Genomic DNA, 7918 nt, shown 5'->3' with positions numbered 1-7918 from the left:
CGGGGAATTCCCTGCATCCAGCAAGGAGATGTTTGCATGGACTGTTCTTAGCACTTTCTCAAGCTATGCCATTAACCACACACCTAAAGGAAAGCACAAATGAGTAAATGTGCACATATAAGTCCAGTATTTAAAGTTAAGGAGCACAGATTGCACAGCTCTGTTATCAAATTGTTGAGAGGCATTAGTCAAATCTTGTAACGTCTCTAAGCCTCATTTTTTAAAGAAAAAGAATCACACTAAGGTTATAATTGCTGAGAATTACCTAATATGGCCATGCTTGTCTGCAATTCCTCCAGCTAATTAATCAATGTGAACATTTATTAGTCTTATCTAAATCTTGCTTTGCACATTGGAAAGAGCCACACCTTAACCCAGAGAAATGAAAGGTAAATGGTGGCAATTCAGGAAACATAACAAAATGGCAAAAGCGATACTGTTGAGTGGAGGGTATCTTATCTGTTTTTCCTGGAACCACTGCATCTATCTTAGGATCAAGTGAAAATCAGCTTGAAGATAAAGCTGATGTACTTGAAGAAGGTAGAAACTGCCAAGACAGATGCAGACCTTGGGACCTCGGTCTATAGCCAACTACACTGCTGCCTTCTGAGGTCTCTGTGCCTGCTCTTGGGATACATGACGCCCCAGGGTGCCTGGCTCTCTGCATTCCTCTCCCTCTGATACAGAGACCACTGCTACCAGGCCAAAGGGTTTGGGCTAATTTAGATAGGGAACAGAAGGCTCTCGAGGTCTTGAAAGTGGTGGACTAACATCTCTTGTTTTAGAATGAACTGATTTAGAACTTAGTTGATGTAAATGACATAAACTCTCCTGGTATAAAACTCAAAAGAATTGAGGAAAGCTATAAGCAGACAGACTTGGGCCTACTCAAAGGGTAAACTTCATTTCAGAGTTTTGTAAGGAGGAAGTTGGCTGCTATAGTTATTAATGAGTTTCCCATCACTGGAGAATTCAAATTAAAAGCTGGATGGTTTCTTTCCTCTTATCCATCAGCTTCTGCTCTCCTCTCTTGTGTGCTACTTGAGTTACAGATGGGGATATGGTACCACTTTTCCCACGCTTCCTAGTAGTAGCTGGGTGTGGGCATCTGATAAGGGGTCACCAATAGAAAGTAGACCTTTGCACTCCATTGCAAGTGCCCTCCCCTGTGTTTGTTTCCCTTCTTGTGAGCAGGAACCTGGAGACTCCTGACCCGGGTAACCATGAGGATGAGAATGGTGGAATAACAGAGGAAAATCTGTATGATTTTTTCAATAGGTACAGGAAAAAAAGAAATTGACCAAACTCAAGTTCCATTGCTGAGAAAACCTAGAAAACTGTGAATAGAAGAAAACTTCTAAACCTAATTAAAAGCCTCTAAAACCTGGGCGCCTGGGTGGCACAGCAGTTAAGCATCTGCCTTCGGCTCAGGGTGTGATCCCGGGGTTCTGGGATCGAGCCCCACATCAGGCTCTTCCACTATAAGCCTGCTTCTTCCTCTCCCACTCCCCCTGCTTGTGTTCTCTCTCTCGCCTGCTGCCTCTAGCTCTGTCAAATAAATAAATAAATAAAATCTTAAAAAAAAAAAAAAGCCTCTAAAACCCTACAGCTAACACCAAACCCAATTGCGAAAGGTTCAATGTTTTCTATGTAACATCAGGAGCAAAGCACAGATGCTAGCTCTCATCACATCATTTAACATTTTACTGGAGATCCTAGACAGTGCAATAAGGCAATAAAAAGAAATAAAATCCACATAATTAGAAGGAAAAAGTAAAACTGCTCTTATTTACAGACAACATGATTGTTTATATAAAAAGCCCCAGCAAACCCACAAAAAAAAACTATAAAAAACTAACACACCTGGTAAATTAATTTAGCAATGCTATAGGATAAAAGATCATACACAAAAATAATCTGGTTCCTGTAATTAGCAGTAAACAATCAAAGGGTATTTTTTAAGCTCCATTTACAATAGCATTAAAATTAATCAAATACTTAAAAATAAAGTTAATGAAAGATGTTTAATGCCTCCACACTGGAAACTGCAAAGAGGACCTGAAAGATATTAAAGATTAATTAAATAAATGGAAAGATGTACTATGTTAATGGATTAAAAAGCCTTTTTTTTAAAGATTTGATGTTTTTAATTTATTTCCTCTCAAACTGATCTATAGTTTTGAAGCAATCCAAATGAAAATCTTAACAGGCTTTTTGGAGACATTGATAAGCTAATTCTAAAATATATATTAACATGCAAAGAACATAGATACCCAAAGCATATTAAAAAAGAAGAAATTCAGAAGATTAATACTCTCTGATGTCAAGATTTTCCATTAAAAAGCATTATTCAAGAAAGTGTGCTATCTGCACAAGGAATGACAGATCAATGGAACAGAATAGAGAACCAGAAATAAACCCACATTTCCAAGGCTATATGATTTCTACAACAGTGCCAAAAAGGTAACACTGTAATACATTATTAGTGGAATTATAAAATACACAACCAATTTAGGAAAAAAATTCCAACCATTTCTTACAAAATTAAACATTTTCCTACCTCATGAACCACCAAATTCTGATTCTAGCTTTACCAATTCCAATGAATTAGATAAGAATCTTCAGACTAACTTTATTCATAACTTTCAAACACTAGAAATACTCCACATATCCATTGATAGAATAGTAGAAACATAAAATGTGGTATATTCCTACAATGTATTATCATTCATGAGTAACAATGAATGAGCTACTACTACACAAAAATGACAGATAAATCTCAAAAGCATTATACTGCTTGAAAGAAGCCTTACATAAAAGAGAAAATATTCTATTATTTTAGTCATATGAAGTTATGGAATAAAAAGTTCTAATCTATGTGGGAAAAAATCAGAACAGCAGTTATCTCTGAAAGCCTAGATGTGGGGATGGACTTGACAGGATCACAAGGGACGTTCATGTAATGTTAATGGTCTATATTTCAATAGCTGTTTGGGTTACACAGGTTATATGTGTATGCACTTACCAAAACTCAGTGAATGTACACTGAAAATATGTGCATTCACTGTATATAAATTGCATTCCAAAAGAAAAATAACACAGACAAAAGACTGAATTCTAATGATATGAAGTGTATTACTGTCTTCAGTTTACTTTGAAATGTACCAAAAACTAAAATGAAATGATGGATGGATAAAGGAACAGATACATGATTAGATTGTGATAAAACAGATAGTAAAATGGTAAAGTTAGACTCTACATGATGGATATACAGGTGTTTGCTGTAAGGTATTTGCAATGTTTTGGTATTTTCATTTAAAAAAAAAACTTTAAAAAAATCAGGACTGTACAGCTTCAATGCCCCTCTTTGTTCAATATCTAGGATAAGGGAAGTTTTCTATGACAATTTTTTTTTTTTTGCCTATTTCTCTCCTTATTCCTTTTACTAACAGATGGCCACATTCTTCAGGGAAGGGAAGGTCCCTTTCTACCTACAGGGAGTGATATTTTAGTCTTTCAATCCAATGCTTATAATTCTATTCCTCTTATTAGTGATTAAGAACATCCAGCCAACAATATATAAAGAAAAGCCTTGTGTAGGGCTTCTAGGGAAGTGTTCCATATTCTGAAAGGGGAATTAGGGAAAGAACATTCTTTTTTCTGGCCTCTCACCATTGATGCTTGACCTGAGAATCTTGGAGCAGCTGAAGCCATCTTTCAACCATGAAGGGACAATCTCAAGGTCAAAGGCAACATGCTGCAAAGACAGAGCAGAGAAAGCATAATATGGATTCATGATGGCATCAAATAAACCAGAACCCTTCTTTTGAATGTCTTATGAGAGAAATATGGAGGTTGACTAGAGCTGCAGTTGTCCTCTTGTCATGAGGCAATAAGCATAAAAACAAAAAGGAAATGTGCAAAGGATGTTAGAACAAAAAGAAAACAAGAAGAGCTTGGCTTTTTAATATCATTATTGAGATGCTTACACTATCAACTGAAGTTCTCTAGACTTCTTGTTAAACAAACAATAAACTTCTGTGGGAGTCAGTTATGTATTTTGTTATTTGCAGCTGAGAGCATTTTGACTGTACGCAGCCTTGAAAACAGAAAATATATGCATATAACCATGAGAAAATAATATCTAAGTTTATTAACTGAGGACATTTTATTGACTGCAATTCTGCCAGTGACTTTATTAAATAGTTTGTGGTCACTTGGAGTCATAAGGAAAAACTTCACAAGGAGGAGGAAGCTGACTGAGGCTCTGAGGGAGGAGTAAAATTTCACATGATGGAGAAGTCAGAAGTGAGGAAGTTTCAAATGGGGACTTACAGCTCCGGTGACCAGCTGAAGTCCCCTGCCTTACCATTACTTCAGAGACAACCCAAACTGGTTTTTCAGGATAGAAGAAATCTCCCCAACAAGTATCTAATGGAGAAAATGCTTTCACTCAATAAAATGGTCACATAGAATGAAAATCACTCTCTTCGAATAGTATCAGTTGTAATGCTATAGTCTCTAAGTAATGGAAAAACCCAACTAAATAAAATAGCTTATTGAATAAAGAAATTTATTAGCTTATAAAACAGGAAGTCTGTTGATAGAATAAGCTTCAGGATTAATTGACCAATTCAAAAATGTCTACAGGGAGCCATTTTTTTCTACCTTTCTGTTTTCTATTTTTGGTGCATTAATTTTGCCATCAGGCTGGATCCCCCTCATGATTGCAAGATGGCTTCATTGATCCTGCTGTTTCATAACTTCTCTTCTTTCTCTTCCTCTTGAGTCTTCATAACTGCTTCAGTCTTCCTTTCTGCATACAAGTTCCTTCTGTGGCCAGTTTGCACAGTCAAATGTGGTAGTATGACATTTCTAGTCTTCATATTATCAGTTCAGCTTTGCCCATTCTCTCATGGTCCCAACGTGGCATTTCCTGAAAAGGAACTCAATTTGGACAGATTGAATCCTGTGAGCAGTAGACTGCACAGGGCTGAGGAAAGAACCAGTGAGATTGAAAATGTGTCAGAGGAACTTCTCAAGCTGATATGCAAAGAGAAATAAAGAGTGGGGAGAAAAAAAGGATCAAAATATCCACGAACTGTGAGACAAAAGGTGTGACATTTGTATATTAGGGATACCAGAAGCAGAAGAAAGAAAGGAGCGAAATAAATGTTTTTAGTAATACGGACAGGAAATTCTCCAAAATAAATGACAAGCAGCAAACCACAAATCCAGGAAGCTAAGAGAACACCAAGCAGGAAAAAATCCAGAAATAAGTCAATAATATACCCAGGCCATCATATTCCAACTGAAAAGCAAAAACAAAACAAAACAAAAAAAAAACACAAAAGAGATCTTGAAAGAAGCCAGGAGCAGAGGAATTGGGGTGAAACACATTACTTTCAGAGGACCAACAATAAGAATTACATCAGACCTCTCTTCAAAACCCATGGAAGCAAGAAAAGAATAGAGTGAAATATTTAAAGTTATTGAAAGAAAAAATTCACCAACCTAAAACTCAAAACCCAGTGAAATTATCCAGTGAAATAAATATACCTTCAGAAAAACAAAAGCTAGACAATATGTCACCAGTAGTCCTGCCTTGTAAGAAATGTTAAAAGAAGTTCTTCAAGAGAAGGAAAATTATATCGGTCAGAAATACGGACTTATATATAGAATTAAAGAATTTTAGTGAAGGAATGAAAGAAGGTAGATAAAAATAAAATGCATTATTTTTCTTCTTCTTAATTCATCTAACAGATAACTATTTGTTACAAGTAACAATAGCAATAATGTATTGGACAATTATAGCTTATGGGTAAGTGAAATGAATGACAGCAGTGTCATAGGAGAAGGAAGAGAGGCATTGGGGATACTAAGTTACCTGTACTGTCCAGGAAGCAGTTTGGTGTTATTTGAAAGTCAATTTGGATTAGTTTTAAATCTAAAAACAAAACAAAAACTTAAGGAAACCACTGAAACAAAATTTAAGAAGTATAATCGATATGGCAAGAGAAGAAATAAATGGAACAATAAAGATGCTCAATTAAAACTGAAAAGGCAAAAGAAGAATGGACACAAAAATAGAACATACAACAAGGGCAACAAATCGAAACCGTTACAAATATGGTAGCTATTAACCAAACTATTTCAATAATTGCTTTAAACATGAAATTCTTAGTATACAAATTAAAAGACTTCCAAAGAGAATTCTTTTTGAGAACTCCGCAATATGTTGTCTTTAAGAAACATACTTTAAATCTGAAGACAGAAATAGATTAAAAGTAAAGGGGTGGAAGTAGATATACCAAGCTAACAGTAATCGAAAGAATGCTTGAGTAGCTATATTAATTTCACCAAATCAGATTTCAGGACAGAAAATTATCATGAAGAAGGAGAAGCATCACCTAATGATAAAAAGATTAATTCTCCAAGAATACATAGAAATTCTTAACAGGTATATACTTGACAATAGAGCATCAAAATTTCTGCGTCAAAAGCCAATAGAACTGCAAAAAGAAACAGAAAATCCGCTGTTGTAGTTCAAGACCCCAACATCCCTCCATCATTAATTGACAGATCCAGCAGACAGAAAATCAGAAGGACATAATTGAACTGAACAGCACTATTGATCTACTGGATCTAATTGACATTTCATTCAGCAGCAGGATATACATTCTTCTACAACTCAAGTGGAACATTGATCAAGATACATCACATTTTGAGACATAAAACACACACCTTAACAAATTCAAAAGAATTAGAATCATACAATATCTGCTCTCAGACCATAATGGAATTAAACTAGAAATCAATAATGGCATAGATAGCTAGAAAATCTCAAAATACTTGGAGATTAAACAACACATTTCCAAACACTTGAGTTAAAGATGTCTCAAGAGAAGCTTTAAAATATTTTTAACTAAATGAAAATGAAAATACAGCTTATCGAAATTTGTTGAAAGCAATTCTTAAAAAGAAATTTATAGCATCAAATGCATATATTAGAAAAGGAAAAAATACCTGAAATCCATAATCTAATTTTCCACATTAGGAAACTAGAGAAAAAAAACAGCAATATAAACCTAAAGCAAGTAGAAGAAAATAAATATTAAAATCAGGGCAGAAATCAAGGAATTGAGAACAGGAAATAATAGAGAAAAATCAATAAAATCAAAATCTGTTTTGTTTTGTTTTTTCAAAAAATAATTGACAAGCCTCTAACTAGGCTACCTAAGGGGGTAGTGGAAAGAGAACACATAAATTAGTAATATGAGAAATGAAAGAGAAACTATTACTACTGAGTCCATGGATATTAAAAGGATAATAAAACAATATTATGAACAACTCTACACCCACAAATTTGAATGAAATGAGCCAATTCCTTGAAAGGTACAACTTACCATATTCAATAAAGAAAAAATATATATACATATATAATGTGAATAAGCCTATATATATTAAAGAAATTGAATCAATAATTACTAAACTTCCAAAAAAGAAAGTGCGAAGCCCAGATGGTTTCACTTATGAATTCTACCAAACACTAAAGGAAGAAATAATACAAATTCTCTATAATATCTTCCAAAAAAATATTCGTTATGAGGTCATCATTATGCTAATACTGAAACCAGATAGAGATCTTACAAGAAAGCTCACATAAACATAAATTCAATAAAACTCTCAACAAAATGCTAACAAATCAAATTTAACAACATATAAACAAAATTATACACCTCAACCAAGTAGGATTTACTCTATGTATGGGAGGATAGTTCAACATTCAAAAACTTCAATTAATGCAATTCATCATGTCAATAGGCTAAAGAAAATCATATGATCATATCCAAGAAAAGCTTTTTTGAAAATATTACACCTTTTTGTAATAAAAAACAAACAAGCAGCAAAAAAAAAA

At 34.3% G+C, this 7918-nt stretch overlaps 1 long non-coding RNA gene across 1 annotated transcript; it reads right to left on the bottom strand.

Moving 5' to 3' along the window:
• Positions 1 to 4147: 4147 nt before the first annotated feature.
• Positions 4148 to 7678, bottom strand: LOC130544618 (uncharacterized). The gene is made up of 2 exons (XR_008961029.1): positions 4669 to 7678; positions 4148 to 4431 (listed from the first exon to the last, which is right to left on the bottom strand). It is a non-coding gene; the product is annotated as an uncharacterized LOC130544618 (long non-coding RNA).
• Between the last annotated feature and the right edge of the window lie 240 nt (positions 7679 to 7918).

This window comes from Ursus arctos, unplaced genomic scaffold (assembly GCF_023065955.2).
Source record: "Ursus arctos isolate Adak ecotype North America unplaced genomic scaffold, UrsArc2.0 scaffold_1, whole genome shotgun sequence".
In the NCBI taxonomy this organism is placed as follows: domain Eukaryota; kingdom Metazoa; phylum Chordata; class Mammalia; order Carnivora; family Ursidae; genus Ursus; species Ursus arctos.
The sequence above is the reverse complement of the archived record's forward strand: the minus strand, read 5'-3'. Positions and strand labels throughout refer to the sequence as shown.